This window comes from Lepidothrix coronata, unplaced genomic scaffold (genome assembly GCF_001604755.1).
Source record: "Lepidothrix coronata isolate B3197 unplaced genomic scaffold, Lepidothrix_coronata-1.0 Scaffold82, whole genome shotgun sequence".
NCBI lineage: Eukaryota > Metazoa > Chordata > Aves > Passeriformes > Pipridae > Lepidothrix > Lepidothrix coronata.
The window spans coordinates 807,957-827,586 of record NW_016690262.1 but is presented as its reverse complement, the minus strand read 5'-3'; positions in this window follow the sequence as shown (position 1 = coordinate 827,586).

The window sequence follows — 19,630 nt, the reverse complement described above, 5'->3', positions numbered from 1 at the left end:
CTGCACCCAGCCCTGTGGCTGAGGCTCCACGGACAACATGTCAGGCTCCCAACAGAGTTCCTCCCTTCCAAACACAACTCCCAGATCCTCCAGAGGGCGGGATTCATCATCCATACAAAGCTGTAGCTCTTGAGTTTTAAACCAGCCTCCCCTTTTTATGTTGATGGGATGATAACAACAGTACTGTGAATATCTGCACATACAGTAACACCCTGTGCATGCACTGTGAAAGGGGAGAGAGTGACCATCTAATTAAAGAAGATACACATGGAAAGGCCAGTTAAGCTTGCATGGAAAAAAAGTCTTCATTCTGGTGTTTCCTACATTTTAAATGAGATATTTTGCTTATTAACAATATTCTCATATTATTTTCCCTGAATGTGTATCTCTGTATATTACGTGTGTAGATACAAATTATTGTACTTAATAAAAAGACTATGGTATTAGATATAAAATGGAATCCTTTCTGCAATAGTACCAATTCAGTGACTGCAAGTGAAAAAACCTAGAGAAGAAATGAAAACGCAGAAACTGAATTGCAATTGTGTTGTGCTAAAGAATCCATAGAAAAAAAAAATAAAAAAAGCTGCAGCATTACAGAATTAAACCACTGCCAAGACTGATGTCCAGCAAAAAGACCACAGCATAAGATGCATTAAAGAAAAATCATATTTTTCAATAGCACAGCAGTCTCTAGAATCAGTGAAAGTGTCTAATTGACAGATAATTTGATATTCTTGAGGTGAGCTAGCTTTAAAATCACAAAGAAGATCACTGAATGAAAAGCTGAATCTCCATAGATAAAACAGATTAAAAGTTGAATCTGATGTACATATCTCTCCAATTACCAAACTAAATGTTTCAGCAATGGGCACAAGTAGATATATGACAAAATTCTGTGTGAGACTGGTAATACTACCTTGGACATTTTAGCTCAAACATAGAGAAATAAATGAAAATACCTCCTCAAAAAAATATTATGTGTAACAGAAGGGTTGATAGGATTTTTAGCAGAACCAATTGTATACTGAGTTGCTAAAATATGTATCAACATTAGAAGATAAATGTACAAGGCTTTCATATGCCTAGAGTTGAAAAAGCAGAGAAAGTGCATTAAACAACCCTGAAGTCATCTGTTATACTCCTTTCTCTTTGCATTTACATGAAATCCTTATAACTTTGGTGGCAAGAGATTGAATATGCATACAGTTTCCCTTGATAGATGAATCCATTATCCTCAGTTTAGAACCAGCTGCCAGTGGAAATATCTGCATTAGCGGAGTCTCCTATAAAAACATTTTTGAAGTAAGAAAAACTTCTTACAGTTGACCAGATGTTATCTCTAATGAACCAAAATATTTCCTAAAGTTCTGTAGAAAGCAAACATTCTCATTACAGGAATTCCACTGAGTTAGTTCCATGAACTTAATGAATCAACAGTCTTTTTATTTATTATTTAAACTCGAAGTTAGTTTCAATAGAAAATACTGCTTGTCCTTTTGAATATTTTGTGGAAAGCAGCATCATCTATGTTAATTTGGGAAATAAAAAGTTTTATTTCATAAATATATAAAAAGAAGCCATGTAATTCCTAAATCCTATGAAGGTTAGTGAGAGTTCAGTTCTGTCTGAAATTTTTAATTCATCTAGCAAAGCTACTGTAAGATTAAGCAGATCTCTTTCACAGACACTATCAGCCTCTGTTCCCCCAAATCCCTCCCAAAATCGGTCATTTTCATGTAGTATCTATCAGTTCTTAGTCCACACTCTAAGCACACTATCCACTGTTGGCATCATTTAAGAGAAATGTTCAGTCAGAAGCAGCTGTGGGAGTGCAGAAACCACAGAAACAGAATAATTATTTTTGGAGGGGAAACAAATACTTAGCAGTCACTCGCTGTGCTGTGTTGAGAAGTAGACACGTAAGGAGATGTCTGCTTTCTGCTTACAGGCTCGAGGTTGCCAAAGAAATATGATCAGGATCTTGGTTTTGGTTTCAGTTATGGTTTAAACTCCCTACAGCAAAATTTGTATATACTGGCTTTTATTTTCAGATGTTGGGAAATATTGCTAAGCATTCTAATAGAGCGGTGATGAGTGGCTGCTTTTAAGAAAGATTATTGGTTTGATTTTTTTTTTCTCATTTTCTCAAGACAAGATAACAAATCTAATTCTCACAGCACCATCATAATGCTCTTCCCTTCCTCTCTCCACCCTGACACAGAGAGTGGTGACATCAGTAATTACAATTACCAACACCCAGGTGGTACACAAGGCTTTTGGTACCAGGCCACTTCTTCATCTTGTGGACAATAATGTTAATCGGGAAGTAATTCAGGCTTCCACCAGCGAAAAATCACAACCTGCCCTATTTGAATTAGTGCTGGATAACTCCCAGAAGAGTTAGTACAGCTGAAGCCTAATTAAATCATATCCCTTGCATCTTGACTGTGTTGCTGTGTGTCTAGGACAATGAACAAGCACACGCCTTTTAGAGATAGATCTTAAAAAAAAAAAACTTAAAAAATTAAAACTCTTCTTTTAGATTAACTCTCAGCCAGAGCACAAAGATTTCAGCTGTAGCTGTTGCGATTTGTCTGTCCAAAATGAACCTCTCCATGGAGATATAAGAGCAGGCTCTGTCAAAAGCTCCTATTAAGCTGCCACTAAAAGAAAGAAACAACTTCAGAAGAAGAAGCTTTTAGTTCTGGCATCTGACTTAGGGAAGTTAGAGAAGAACTACTGAAGGTCAAGGCTGCTAGAAACTTTTATGAAAATGTCAAAAAGTTGTTAAAGGAGAGATCATCCACTAGCATCCTTACAAACTGCAAAGAAATTCAGCTTTATTTAAGAAGGTTCCTTCTAAGAGCCTTTCAGGTTACTTAGTTAAACAGTAAGACAAAAGAAGGTTTTAGGGTTCAGAAGCAAAACCAGGATACAATTATCCAGAGAATGAACAATCAATAGACTCTGAAGGAAGAGACAAAGTTATTCCATAGATAAAGTTCTATACTTCACCTGTGCTTGCCTGAGCTGCCTGGTCTGTGCCACAAAAGTCTCATCCTTGTGTACCTCCTTCTTACTCAAGTTACAGCTGAACATGGATCACAAAGGATCCCAGCAGCCACTGCTCCCCACAAAAGGCAAGCCCTTCTGCAAAGAATCACGTTGTCCATTTGGTATCAACTATAAGACACTGCAAGAACCACAGTTAGCTTACGAGGAAAGACCTGCCCAGCCTGCACAAAGAATGCTCTCACGTGTGCTTTCTGCGGGTCATTCCCTGCCTGTTTCAGTTGAGTTGCTCCACAACTGACCCAGGAATTAGCAAACTATGGACAGCAAATATAGCAGTATAATGTAGCTGCTCACCAGAAAGACATCAGTACATGGCATTCAGCAACAAGGAAAGTTATTTTCTTACAGAAAGCACCAATAGGAGCACTAGGACAAGAATGATGGGGCCAGATGGGTGTGGAAGTCACAGACATAGCAGACCCTGGAGAAGGGCTGTCAGAGTGGCAGGAGGTAGCAGCCTCCAAAACAGCCTGTCTGTAAATCCTGAGCACTGCACACATCACATGTGCTGCTTCTCTGGACATCCAGAAGAGAGGCAGCAAAGAAACCCTGATGTCTCTCAGGAATGAGATTCATTCCAGTGGGGTCCAACAGGGGACAGAGAAGTTCTCTCAGATTTGCAGGCATGGCCAGCTTGGGAAAACCAGGATGGTAAGCAGAGACCACCTGGTGGTGCCTGTGACACTGGGACCACCACATCCACAGCATCCAGTGAGCAGATCCAGATTGGACAGGTTGCCTGGGTACAAGGAGCATCTTAACACCTGACTTCCAGCCCAGATATTTGGAAGACATACATCTTACTGCTAGGGACTGTGTGAGTGAAGATCAATGTCACACCAGTTTTCTTTTTAAAAGGAATCCCATTTTCCTCCTATAAAGTCTTTCTCTAAGACTTGCTATGTTGTCACCCATGTTACAATATTAGATGCTATGTTTGAGAAAAAAACCTCTGCCACAGGCAGTTTTGAACTGATCACCCTTATAAAAATGGCATCCACATAAGCCATCTGAGAACTGACATCCACAAAAGGGGTGTTGCCCCTAAACTTTCCTGATCTCTGATAACTGCCTCACAGAAGTTTATGTGCATGGTAATTCATATTTTAGCTAGAGAGATATTTTTAAAGTCTGCCACAAGAATCTGCAGCCTATGAGAAGGATTTGTGGCACACTGCTCAACGAGGTTCCTGTCACAGCTAGCTCAGCAACATGTGTCACAGAAATGCCTGTGTCTGTAGCATATGTGGCCCATCTTGAGGAAATATGAAAAAAGGATGCTGAGATGAAAATTCAGAATCACAGAATAATTAAGGTTGCAAAAGACCCTTAAGATCATTGAGTCCAACTGTTAACCAAACACTGCCAAGTCTATCACTAAACTGTGTCCCTAAATGCCACATCTACATGTCTTTTAGATACCTCCAGGGATGGTGACACAACCACTGCCTGACAACCCTTTTGGTGAAGAAATTTTTCCTAATATCTAACCTAAACCTCCCTTGTGGCAACTTGAGGCCATTTCCTCTTGTCCTATTGTTTAGCAACAAAGAAGCTTAAGATCTTTGCTATGGGAAAGCATTTCTTGAGCTGACCAAAGGCAAAAGGTCGTCCTTGCATCAATTCTCATGTTCCCAAGACCATACCAGTTATGGATTCATCAACAAAATTAAGTGTGGCTTAAGCTACACAGGCACACAGCACTTGATCTGGTGTTTTGTCTGCAAAGTGTTATAAATGAAAGCACGTTGAAGACCAACACGATCTCATTAGGGGTCTGACCTTCAGAATCAAACTTCCTCCCGTACAGTCTCAACATGATGCCACTTGAAATTGGTTTTGGAGGAAGATTTGGTTTGGGTTAAAAACTAAATGAAGAAAACCTCTTGTATCACTGTCATTTAGTCTTTTCCAACCTGATATTAAATCTAAATGATTTGATTTCTAAATTGAGAGATATAGAGGTAAAACTGTGAAAGCTTTGTATATCAGTTTCAGGCCTACAGGGAGCCTCTGCAGTTACTCTTTTCCAGAAGCATGGCTGATCAGTCAGAGTTTTCACTCCATGGAACAGAAAGAAAAAAAAGTCTTTTAATAAGACAATTTATGAGACTGTCCTTTAATTCTTTGTAATTCCTAGTCACAGTTCCTGATAACTTTGCCCTTTCTTATTAGAGCTTGTGCACACATACATATTTCTAACTTGTTTTGTTATATTTAGTTTACTTCTATTTGACATTTTACTGTAGAAAGGGGTAAAAAACCTAGTTAAAAAAGTTCTAAAAATTCATTGTTGTCATCTGGAAAGAAGTAATGCAATCTCTATTTAGAGTGCACATTCTTAGCAGCAGCTGTTTTGGTATCAGAATCTTCTCTGAAGTATCCATAATGTCATGGCAACCTGGCAGTTATATTGCATGTAAATTCAATTATTTAATAGCTTTGAGTGTACTATCTGCAAAACCCTATTTTATTAAGCAAACAAAAAATTCTTTGTCCATACATGTGCATTTCCAAAATAATTCTTAATTATTTATTATTTTTTATAATTAATACTGCAATATTATTTTTAACCCTTGAATTAATTTCTAAATTTTTTTTTGTTAAACAATCTAAATATCTGAGCTTTAAAAACAAGTTTAACCATATTATTGCAGGGGGAGTGTAAGATACAGAACTGAATATTTGTGTTGTGGTTAGTGAATTTTCCGATTTCATCAATATTTGCAAAGGAAATAGAGTAATAAGTATATTTTTAGAGTTATGTAGACATACAGTATACAAACACACACACACATGCTACTTGGATTACTTCAACAAAAATAGAATGTAGATGGCAACACTGCCTGTAATATCAGTGAATCAAGCAGAGAACTGTTTTTGTGTTTTCATCATACCACAACAGCATCAGAACATGCAGTTAGACAATGATATTTCTGCATTAAATCCAGTGTTTGAAATAAATTTCACGCACTGTTTCACTGTATTCTTCAGGTATATAATCTGTATTCTCTAAATAGATCACTTTACCAGTTCTTACTCTTTTTGCCTCAGATTAAGTCTTTGCATCTCCCTAAGATGAGGTCTCCTATCTTACATCACAAACTTCTCTGGAAGTTGAATCTTGCCATTTTCCCTCACTCTACAAAAACAACAAAAAAAACCTCAAAGAAAGAAATGAACAAAACAAAAAAATCCAAAACCAACAACAACAAAAACTAAAAACCAAGCATGTATTTACACAAATTATTTTGGTGTCTGAATCCACAAATTTTCATAAAACTGTTAAGGTAAAAATCAAGCAATCCCATGTAAGCTTTCCAAGATGATACATAAGTACATAAGTATATATGAATCTGTAAATGTTATGAGTGACTCTTGGTAGGGAAGGCTTTTTATGAGGCATTTCTTATCACATAACACTCACTCACCTTAGAAATACTCCCAGATCAAAATCAGACTAGAATGGAAAGAATTTAAGGAAGGAAATCTGAAATTCACCAAAATAACTGAGAATATTGCCTAAGGTATGCTGCCACCTAAGCCACAATGTCACCATTAAAAACATTTTGGAAACAGCTCTTAGGATGAAAAAAAATCATGCTTTCTTGTGCATGTTGTTTCAATACATTTTTTTTCACATCAGTTTAATATAAATTGATTTTTAGATACAAACTCCATCAATAACATTGTCATCATTATTTCCCAAAAGGGCAATGTATGCCACATGCAAGTTAAGAATTACACTGAGTTATTAAAAGAAATATGATTTCAAGTAGAGTCCCAAGGTATATTCAAAACAAACAAGGAGCTTCTTTCTCAGGTGTAGGGATTCCATGTAATTAAAATGTTACTGAGCTATGTTTAACAAGAGAAAGTGGGATAGGATGTTTTTATTAAAAAGAAGATTTTATGAAGAACTTTTTCAGTTGGCTGTCTTTTGGATTTAGACATCAGATAATGAACAGAAGCATCCTGCTTCCTCTATGCATGGAAAATGTTACTGATGTAATACTCATCTGGGTAGTATGATTCACTATAAATCAGTATTATAATTTGGTCATTTAAACCAACATAAGAACACAATGCGTGGTGATTAATTCTCATACAAGTACTGTTGTTACTATGTACATATTTTAATATTTATTTATTCTAAAATATTTTCACCAAAAAGTTTGCACCCTTCACCTCTTTCCACACACATATCTCTTATTTTGGAAAATCATTTTTATATAAAAGTTGTGTTAGGAATAATAAGTACTGAGTTACTAAGTCCTGAGTTTTTAATACATTTGTAAAGATTGAAATATATTTAGAGGTGTGAATTTTGAAAAAAAAAATAGAAATTGAAAAACTTTTTAGTGGCTAGTTTTATTAGTTGAAATATCTTGGATAATTAAAGTAACTCCGAGAAAATCAGTGCTTTTTAAGAAATCAGCAGGTTTCAAAAACTTCAAGGAGAATACTATCTCTGCTTTATAAATCATATCATCTCCTATCATTACTATTTGCTTTCATATGATTAACTAAAGTGTTAATAAAAAGCCGTATTATCATGAAGTATTACTGACTGCCTTTTGTAAAGTGCATTCTGATTTATGGATCAAAGTATTACAGACCATAATCGTAAGGTTTGCTTAGCCAAAATGTTAACATCCTTCAGGGAATACTCAGACACGTTTCAAGGCTGTTAAAAGTGAAAATTGGTAGATAGGATTTGTTTTGAATGTGGCCTAAAATCTTAATAGTCTTTCTTTCAACTACTACATAGAGAAAAAAAAGTTTTATTTTTTCTACACCATAAGCATATTGGATAGAAAAAGGGTTTTATACTTTCAAATTTTTTAAATGAGAGCATTCCTATCTGATGCTTGCATTTAAAAGCAAATGAAAGTTTACAAAAATAATATTACATAGCTGCATACACCCTGATCATTTAATCCTATCCTCAGTTCCTAATACAATTATTTCAATAAAGAATATGCCTGCATTCAATTGTGAAATATGCAGGAAATTTAAGTAGACTTTGGAGAAGTTAGCACCACTAATACAGGTTGAGTGCTTCCTCTATCCAGGTTAAATCCAGGTAGTTCATGTGCCTACACACATGTAGACACATCATTACCAAGCAAAACAAACATTTTAGTAACAATTTAGTGAAATATCTGAACAAAAGACTGTACATAAGTGCAAACTAAAACTCCATATTATGAAAGTGTTCATAAACACCAGATGTTCTCCTGATGTGTGCGTGTGTTAGCAGAAAAGGTCCTGATGAACTCAAAAGGCTCAATGAACTAAATTAGAAAGAGATGCTCAAATTCAGATACTCAGATTCAAGAGAACTAATGTCTTAATACTCATCTTAACACTTGAGAAAGTAACAAATAAAAATTCACTATACTGAATCAAAGTCTAAAATTTTAACTGTGAGAAGTTTCTAAATCATGGTAAAAAATTAGATTCTCACAAAACCAATAAAAGTAATAAATTAAGCATACAGTAGCTGAGTGGAATTCAATCTTACTATGACTCTAGCTATTGCTATTCTAATCTCACCCTTTAAACAATGGTCTTCTACCATCAACTTTCCTTTAGAAACCTCCTGACAGAATTTCTTCATTCCATGCAGTTTGCAGACATACACAAGAGCTGCAAAGACAAAGCTGTATAGTAAAGAGAACTTTGAAAGGGTTTGAATATAGACATATTTTAACTTTTAGGAACAGGGTAATGTAACTCTAGCACCTTACAATAGTTAGTTCTCTTAGTCAGACATATCTGCATCACTTATTAGTTTCAGCCTAGAGGATGCAAAACTCAACCTGTAAAATGTATACACATCAGAACACAATATTCTTGGGTTTTCGTCCTAGAAAACACTGCGGTAAATTCATGTATCTGGTCAATAGAGAAAGGTCAACACATCCTGAGAGCCTCTAAAAAGCAATCCAGACACTCTAAATAAACAGCTGAGATAAAATGGGAGCCATCAAGATGCAATTAGGAAACAGCAGGTTCAGGAACACCAGCAGAATTCAGACCATTTGGATACAGGTCCATTTTCTCTTTTGAGTACATTTGATTTCTATTTAAAGCTGCAATAACATAGATACAATGACCATGTACATAAGTTAATTATGACTGCAATTCTCCAAGTTATCCGATGCAGACTGATAGGGACAAATTGCTATAAAAAGGTACTACTCATATATGTTTTACATTGAACAATAGCTTTCATCTGGCAAACTCCAAGAATTATATATTTTATAAAGTATATGGTAAATTTAGAGGGCTTTTTTTGTAAAGCCTCAGCTTGCAGTACCAAAGCAACGCACATTTCCTAAGACTGATCCTTCTTAAATTAATACTTGTATTCCTCTACCATGGGTGATCATACAAAAGGGAAAGTTTCAGTGGAAAGTACTGAATATATGAAAGATAGGGACAGTTACAAGATTGTATATACAGAAGAAAATGTTTTCAAATAGTTTGGATTTACACAATTTTATTCTTTCTTGGTCTAAAGCAGAGGAATTATAGACTTAAGCAAAGGAATTAATGTATGCAAACAAACACACATATGCAAACATTTGAAACAAATACTATTTGTTATTTATTAAACCAGAGCAAATCTAAATTGTATTAAAAAATCCACCGTAGGTCTACTGCTACATAGTAATAAGTGCACCTTACTTAGCAATCAGAGTCTTGAGCCTACCTATTATCCAAAAAAGGTATCTCAGTTATCTCCCCTAGAACTATATGTAAGAAAAAACAGTGTACACAGCACTAAATGGACTCATTGAATAAGAGAACAAAAAAGCATCATCTTATCTTAGCCAAAAATATTGAAGTGGGGTTTTTTTTGTTTATTTCATTTTGGGTTTACACAATTTTCTTGGTTAGCATTATTATTTTTTTTCTTTGTCAAAAAGGTCCAAAGTTCATTCCTATCTTTCAAAGAGGCAGCTGTTGATGACTCTTTTTGTTTTAAAAGTTTTTGGAAAAAAAAATTTCATTCAAGTGCAAATAAAGCAACATCAAGACATCAGTCTACCTGATGTCATCTTTTCTCCCTTACAAGCTGAATTACATAGCACTGACAAAATAACATCCTCAGCGCAAGCCTTCAGCCAACAGATCTTCTGTAGAGGACCAGTTAGAGCACACAAGAGGCCATCAGAATTACTAGCTAGTTCTCCTAATCACTGCAAAGGAAACACAACAGCCAGTGCCCTGTAATCAACGAAGTCAGCCTCTGAAGCTCAAACAAAAGGAAACAAAAAATAGACGATTCAGAAAAAAAAAATATTATTTTGTAATCCAACGAGAGGCACAATATAAATACACACAAATATTGTCCTGTGTATATCCCAAAAGCTCAGCCATAGAAACAAGCTACCCAAAAGCAGGCATGTAGTATTTACCAGGGGAATTACTTTGCCTGATGGGATCTCTCACATTTCTTCAGGTGAAAGTTACATATAAAGTCTCAGCAGAGAGGTCGGTCCCCCGAATTTAAGGTAGTATTTTAGGACAACTGAGTACCCTGGTGCCTGAGACAGGAAGGCTAGAACTGCTTGGTCAATTCCCTGACTTTTCCACGGCTAAGGTTAGATGAGATCAGCCCTATCTTGGGTGCATTCAGATGTAGGACATACATATTGTTCTAGAAAGCAAGCAAAACATTGGGCTATACCAGGTGTAGTGGGACATTTCCAAACTAACCAGCCAGGATACACGCTTAATTCTGCCTCTTTACAAGGGATACAAACATTGCTTACAAGAACAAGAGAGGGAAAAGAAGTGACAGTGCTGCACAGAGCAAAAGCACAGTTCCCATCCTTCAGTGGTTAAGTAGATTTGCCAAGACAACATGCTTTGTTACCGTCCTAACGCTGAAACTCGCAGCAGATTAGAAAAGACAGCACACTACGGAGCACGGAGGGAAGGGGATGAAGGGTGAACACACCTTGATTGTGTTTCTGTACCAACTGTTATTAATCCACTGGATAAGCATCAGCACCCACAGGTCCCATCCACTTTTGGGTCTCGTCCATCAAGAGCTGTGATAATTGGCCTTTTGTTAGAAACAGCTTCAAGCAAAGCAAACTTAACCTAAAAGCGTGTATATATATATATATATATATATATATATTTAAAACAAGAGTTTATTCATTAAAATATCATAGAGCACATCTTTTTATTAAAGAATAACTGAGAAAAGATCCCTAAATTCCCTTTTATTACATATTACTACATTCTTTAATTGACTTGACAGTTGCTGTAGCATGGATTCCAGACAACTACCAACAACAAAGTCTTCACATTTTCCCACTAGGCCTACAGATCTTACTGAAGCATCAGTCTCTTCACTAAAACACTGATTTGTGTTTTAGCGCTTCTAATCTAAGGCTTTATTGAAGATGTTTTCAGCATTCAAATATGGACACATACTTCCCAAACTCAAGCAAACTAAAAAGAATACAAATATTGGTGTAATATATATAGCCTGCTGAAATTCTGTGTTAAAAATTTTATTTAGACAAATGACACACAAGTGACGGGAGTGTTAATTGACACAGACATTTCTCATTTCTAAAGTAGCTCATTTGCTGGAGCCGCTATCAAATAAAATTCTGTAATGGTTAAATTATGGGGCATTTCAAAGCACCAAATTGATCAAAGTGGTTATTTTTTTCTTGCTCTGAACACAAACAGTAGATAATTTTAGTTTGGTTGGTGCTTGCATACTTTGTACTTGAAATGTAATACAGTGAGGATCTGTATTCCGAAGTAAAATGAGGATCCCTTTTTCTTCCTGAGTACACTTTAAACAAGTAATAGTAATAAATATCTGAAGATATATAAAGACCATGATCCTATCAGAATTTCTGCACTTAATCTTTCCCCATTTAGATTACTGACATGCAATAACAGAAGCTGTATCCATTTGAAAAGCTTTCTGAAGCCCTGGTTGAAAGGTAATATTCACAGTAGGATGTGCATATTCTCTTCCGAAAAATTCTTTTCCTCTTCTAATTTTTGACAAAAAGTTCATCAATATTTCCATTTGTCAAAATTTCCATCCTCACTGTGGTCACTAAGGCCACAGGATTGCAAGGTAAGCAATGTTTCAGATCTGATTGTATGTATTTCTTTAATAAAAACTTATAATTTTCAGTATTTGCTAAGGTAAAAATTGGATGCACCGAGATACTGCTTTCTAATGGAACAAAAGGTTTTAAAACCAACAAAAGGTGATAACAGGCAAGAAAATATTTATGTTTACCTCAGATATCTCTATTAGTCATAGTACTTTAATGTAGAAATCTGAAATTCTTCCCCAATTTGCAAGCAACAAATATAAAAACACTATAGATTTAAAATACCAAAGTCTGCCTTCTTAATGCTTAGTATCCTGATAATATTTCTTACTTTGTGTCCCAGGCACACANGAAATTTGGCCTAGATGCATGTGCTTAAGCATAGAAATCAAACAGATTCTTGACCCCTACCATAAACTGCTGTGAGACAATAGCTCAGGCCAGACAAAAAAACAAACAAAGAACACCAAACTCCTCACTGGAAATACGAAAAACCCTTTCCTAGGTTTCCTGGGTCAAGGTAAAAGAAAGTGAAACATGTACAAAGAGTCGGCCTTCTTTTAACAGCAGAACCAACACATTTCCCTTCTCTATTCAAACCTGCCTCTGAACTTTGCTTCATTTCACACAGGTGCCATTTCTCGGATATTTGCCTCCTCTGGAAAAATAAATGGGTAAACACTACCTGAGAGTATAGAGGAGAGCTAAGAACTGAGAAAACAGAGAACAGCTGCAAAATAATCAGGAGGAAAATAGGCATCAAAAATGAAGAAAATGTTTCCCAACTAAAGGAAGTCCATTTCAGACTAAAACTATTCTAAACTATTCCTTGTACCCCTAGTTATATAACTTTGCTTTCATGAGCTTTATGACCAGAGTGTTGATTAGATTACTGTCAGTCAAAAAAAAAATGGCATGTTTGGATGTTGATACCATCTTTTCCTTAACCCTCTACCATCTCTCACTCCTCGCTTCAGTGAATACCAACTAATTTCCCCTGGGGAAAAGGAAGTGTTCAGCTGAAATAGCTTTACATTTTTATTTATTTTTTAAAAAATCTGAATACTGTTTATTTAAACTCTATGGGTTCTGTGAAACCCCAAATTATATTCCCTCTAGTCTAAAATTATTTGACTTAAAATGCATTTTCCTCATAGCTCTCTGGTTAGCAAACTCTCCTTTTTTTATGTTTCCAGATACAGAGACCCAAAAGGGTTTTTATTTAACAACAGCTCAATAATTACCTTTTTTAAATTCCCATCTCTCCACTATTGTTTTTGGCATATTAGTTTTCAAGTTCTCAAAGTTCATGGCAGGTTTTTTTGCAAGAACAGTGATAAAGTGCTTGGATTATGAATAGTAATTTTATTCTCTACTACTGTAGCTGAATACAGCGACATACAGGCTACCTGGTTTCAACATTCCATTCCAAATTCCTTCGGGTTCTGTGTCAGCAGCAACATATTTAGCAACCTTGGAAAAACCTTTTTTTTATGTTGATGGTTTTATTTATTTAAAAGCCATCCTCATCAGGGTAGCACATGATGCAAGAGGACTTACCTGTGGGGAGATCCAATGGTATGGAAAATGTTCTAAAATTCTCAACAGCTGTTAAATCAGATTAAAAAATGAGCATAGTTCCAAATACTCGTTAGGTATTGTATTTTAATGAGACAAGAACATCATATGATTATTCTGCTTTGAATGTCTTTGATCTGGGATGTGAGGATCTGAAGGATCTTGCAAACATTAACATTGTAGCATGATCTTGCTTAGCTGGTATTAATTAATTAATTAAGTAAATCTTATTATGCTGAGCCACTGCTGTCTCCAATTTGAAATTTGAAGCAGGTACTTTCTTCTTTATACAGATTTCAATCTTTGGCTACACATACATTTAATTTCAGGTTTAGGTGTTGGTATGGAAATACAGCATCTTGCCAAAATCCTAATTTAAAAGAAATATTTTCATTGACATAGATTGCTTATGAAAAAGAAACAATATGTATAGATGGTTTTTTTTTTCAGTTAACAAAATAAAGTATCAATTTTATGCTTGAGCCAAACCTCCCAAATGAGATTCTATTTCATTTATGTAATCATAAAAATACTGTATACTATTCCTTTTCCCCCCATATACAGTATATAATGGAAATAATACATCACTTTCCACAAGCTATACTGTTGAAACTATCCATCTAAAAGGTGATTTTCATTATACGGATTTAAATTTTATGATTCAAATACAACTTCACAACAGTTTTTCCCTAGCATACTATGTGAAATATATATCTTTGTAGTTCGAACTACAAAACATCATATAAAATGAGAAATTCTTAAACCTAATGAAATTTTTAAACTCAATCAGACCTTCTTAAAATAGCATCTTCTGTAAATATACATAAGTGACTAATAGGAAATCTCTCTTTACATGTGTCACAGACACACGTACAAATTTATTACAGAATTTATCCTTGTAAGACATTTGCATAGATTTCCAGATATTTTTACAATAGTAAACATTCATTGGTTTGACAGCAAAAATTTCAGTAGAAATCCATTTGTTATATTGTTGATGCCGTAAATACAACAGCAACTAGTTTCCAAACAGTGAATTATTTTTTTCTAATTATAGTTGAGTTAGTCTCAAATGCTAATATCACAAAGTTAGTTACAGGAAATAACTTGACATTGAAATCAGCTACCTGAGTTTCAGCTTGTTACAACTCCTTAGGAATGCTTATTTGCTAATGTAGTGTAATTTCTACCACCTCTATATTTATATCACAGTTGAGTTACTTTCATACAACCTAATGCAGTGTAACTGGATGGACAAGGCAGCAGGTGAGAAGGGCTTCAGCTCAGTGCAAGCCTTCAGGACTCCAGCACTCATGCAGCAAAGTGTAAAACCTGAAGCTAATTTAAATGGATAGAATTGCACAATATCTCAATGAACATATTTTTTCATCAGGAAGTGGCAGGCATTGAATATATTATGCACAGTTACAGTGAGGATGTTCTATTGCTCTTCCTTATGCTTGATGGGCTATTCCAGTTAACACACCTGATTTCACACTCTGAAGCTCCACTACCTTCCCAAATTAGGTGGGGTGGAAAAAGCATTAAGTGAGTCAGGTTATTCTGTTCACCCACCTGTTATGAAAAATAAAAGTAAATACTGAATTGGCTAGGCAGAGAAAATTCACTAGCCAAGTTTTACCCTATATCAGAAATAAATGAGAACGAGTTCTCTCAGCTGTGTTATCTATGTTTAGAAGTTCTTCCATAGCAATAATTTATAGCTGTCTCTAGCCCACTAAAAATAAACTCAAACTACATTCCCAAGGTTAAAACCATCTCCACCCCTCAAGAGCTGGAATTCAAATTTAGGAGCACCATATTCCTACCCTGAATCACAACACAAGTTCTAATTTTTAATATTGATAATATTATAAAAAGATCTGAACATACACACTAAATGTGCAACACATGAACTAAGGTTTTACTGAAACTTTGGGAACAATTTGTTTAACAAACCACTTTAATAAATTCAGTTGATCACATTTTAACCATTCCAAGCCTACTTGATTTCTTGTCTGGGTTATTCAATATTTGAACAGAAACTGATGAAAAACACAGATGCTAGATGTACAGTAAGCTGTATTTTGGTATAAATCCAAACTTTATAAGAGCCAGAAAAACCGTACATTCAGATGCATGGTCATTCCTCAATGAATGAGCATGGAAATTCCATAGTATCTAGACATAACTGCAAAATTTGCATTTCATTGAAGCAAAATGAACATCACATCAAATTAAGTTTCTGGATATATTTCTTGTGCTGCATGTTCACAACACTGGCTTAACCTATAATCACTGGTTTAACGCATAATAATTTTGCTCTCCTTTGCCCTCCTGAAAACATCTTCAAATACTTGCAAGACCATATATTTCCTGTCACATTTTGCTTTAATCATCACTAATAGTAATAAAAACATCACATTAATAGTTAAAAATAAGTTAAAGCTACAAAGACTGTTTCAGAGGAAAGGATAAGGAAGGGATAGATATGAAGATTTAAGGTCTTTGACAATAAGAAAGGATAATTAGAGATTATTAACATACTCCAATTTTCCTCCCCTCCAGTGAAATTCTTGTAGAAATAGGTCAACTGAGATTGATTTTTCAGTGGCTTTGAGCTGTTTTCACACCACATGTCCGTCTTTTTGAAGGGCAGAAATACAATCTAAGTCCTAAAAAAGTATTTATAGAGGGCAGAGTAAAGTAGATTTTTCAGAGATACACACCTAAGCAAAGTAATCTATCAGCTCAACTCCAGCACTGCATCTGCAGCACCAGCTCAAGGAAGGTTGAAGTCTCATGATGAGTTGGGTGCAATATCCAATCTTCTAGAAAATATCTCTACATATAAATAAATTTATTTCTACACTACTTCATCCTTGGAAATTTTCTTAAAGACTTTCAGAAAATTTGCTTTAACATAATCCCAAGTCAGATGAATTATGAGATAAACTATGAGATGGAAGGACTAAAGGAGAAGTGCAGGTAGACAATTTAGACCTGAGGAATTAAGCTATTTAGGTCAGAATAACCAACTGCACAGATACAGGGTGAAAAACAAGAGTTTGGGACAATTTCTCTTCAGGAAATTACCTGTGGGATATAATGGATTACATGTGAGACATGATACAGTGAAAAAGGCAAAATGTTTTCTTTAGCTCCATCTAAAGAGTCCTCAGAACATATGAAGTTATTTTTTTCTGCTTTTCTCAGCTCAATACTGCATTCGGTTTAGGACGCTGCATTTGAAGACTGATACAAACAAATTGGAAAGAGTCCAAGAAAAGCACTGGAAATAAGCACAAGTCTAGAAAATAAGATCTCTCTTATAGACTGCATAAACTGGAGTTATTCATAACAAGAAGAGCAATAGGGAAGATACCGATACTCAAAAATATAAAAAGGCCATAAAGGAAAGGACTATATTATGTTTTCAGTGACCATAGTGAATGGTTCAAGAACTGAGAAAGTTAAGAAGATTCAAATTAGACAATGAATTAGAAAAAAAAAAGCTAAACAAATTCTAATTTTAAAAAGAGGTTTCAGTAATCTAAGAATAGAAGAGATTTAATTGAAAGTTAAATTAAAGATTTCAAGAGTGTTGGATTATGATCTATGACATATTGCATGTGTGCTACTAACATTGCTTTGGGATCAGAATCAAGATTAGTTTGCCTTTTGAGGTCAATGTGCAGTTCCACTTCCTTATGTTTCAAGAGCTTAATAAAAACAAGGTAAATTCCACTCCCACTTCAAAACAATCTATTCCTAAGTAAGATAAACTACATGCAACTGATTTTATTTTCTCTATAACTGCCTTGAAGAGAGCAAATAAAACATATTCCCGATTTCTAAGCAAAGAGGATAAAATAACTTCTTTCTGTGAGTTTCAACACACTGAATATTTTTAATCAGAACATGAGATGTATTACAATTTATAACAAGACAGCTCTGCCTGAAATTATGACTACCACTTAAATGCTTGCCACAGTAATTTGCCACACTAAAATTGATACAGCAAAAAGGAAAAGGCAAACAAGCAGAAGATAGAATAAATGTTTTAAAAACCTTCAGATATGGTAGAAAAAAGGATAGGAGGATTACAGAGAGGGTTTTGGAAACTATCCTCTGGGAGCACTGCAGTTACAATTTTCTTTCACATAGTTACTGTCATATGCTAGTGCTTGAAGGGCGCAGCCAAACCAAAGACAATGAACCTTTTGCCTGATTAAGGACAAAAGATCAAAGTAGTAATAATTAAAATCAGGGCCCTAATACTTATACAAGTCATCTCATTTGGACTAATCAAAGTGGCAGAATTAAACACTTGTTTCTGCAGTATCAATGATTAGGTGCATATATAAAGTAATTCTCAAAGTAAGTTCTAGTATAAATGTAAACTACTGAGAGAGTAACAAAGATGAGATAAATAAATAGGTTTGAATGATCCATGTAATGCTTGAGCTTGGAAAGATATATACTTCAAGACTACTTTAAATAGTAATGATTGATTTGTTCATTACAACTTTATATGACTGGCTGTAAATTTATTAACAGAATGTTAATAAAAATTACATGTCAAAATCTTTTTGACTTGCATTTCCAAATGTTGTTGTATGCAAATATCTCCATTGCGATATAGTTTGTTGCTGACTATTTTTTGTTGTATTTGTTGAAAATCTAAGTACTAATAACTAACATTTCTTTCCAGTACCAATGGTAGACTACTTAAGAATTCCGTGCATTATTCATGCATTCCATTTTGTTCTAAATTATATTTTGGTTAGAAAGTTATTCTTAGCTCATTTTTCCTTTCATTAATATGAAGGCACATATGATATGAAGTAACTTGCAGCATTTCTGCTAGAACATCTTGTTCATGTGCTTTAATCTTTTGTGCTTAATAGCCTCATCAGACTGAAGTACTCAAACCACTGTTCTAAATATTGTGTTCTCAGCAGTAGCTGTCAAACTCAGATTTAGTTGCACTAGAGTTAGGTAGAGTTTTGCGCTGGTACCTGCAGTTTACCTTCCCATAATTTTTGGTGCCAAAAATATACTCTCAGATTTCAGATGAAAGCGAGATTGATGTTTCTTGATGAAACCAAAAAGCTCAAACATTACTTTTCCCAGTAGCTGGCTTTAAAATCATCACAAAATCAGAGGGGGGGATAAAAACCTGCAGAGTGAATAATTTTACACAGTGTTACACAAAGCATTTTGGTTTTCGACACTAAAGTCAAGCTTGAAGAAGAGAATCTAGAGGCAGATAGATATTACAGGAGCTTTGGTTGGGAATATTTAAATGCCACCTTGTTTGTGGAAAATACTGTGAGTGAGCACCTTAGGACACTGGCTGTGCTTACCCAGAGTAAGCACCATGGGTAAGCACTATCTCTTGGCAAAAGATGTTAATTTTAAGAATCATAAGCCAGTCTACCTTGAAGCAGGGAAGGGAAGAGAGAAAGGTGGCATTGTTGGTTTTGATATATTTGGTTTATAAAAAGCTTTGCTTACCTTGAGTCCTAAATTGAGGAAACTTCTGAGAGCACTGGAAATTCTACCTGCTCATGCGAGAGCCTGAGTTTTTAACTGAAACCCTTTTACAGTGTAAATCACAAACAGGCCACAATGAAAAACTACCACCTACTCCAAACCATAGAAAAACACTATTTTATTTTTTTTACCACAGTTATGCACTGCTCATTTTACTTTAAAAACTATCTTTGTTTTTTCAAACTCTTCTAATTCAAACACTATAATGATAATGGTTCTTGTCAAAGAATATTTATTCTACAACTTGGAATCTTCTCTACATGATCTGACTTCAGAGCACTTTATTATCTTTAAAAGGCATCAGA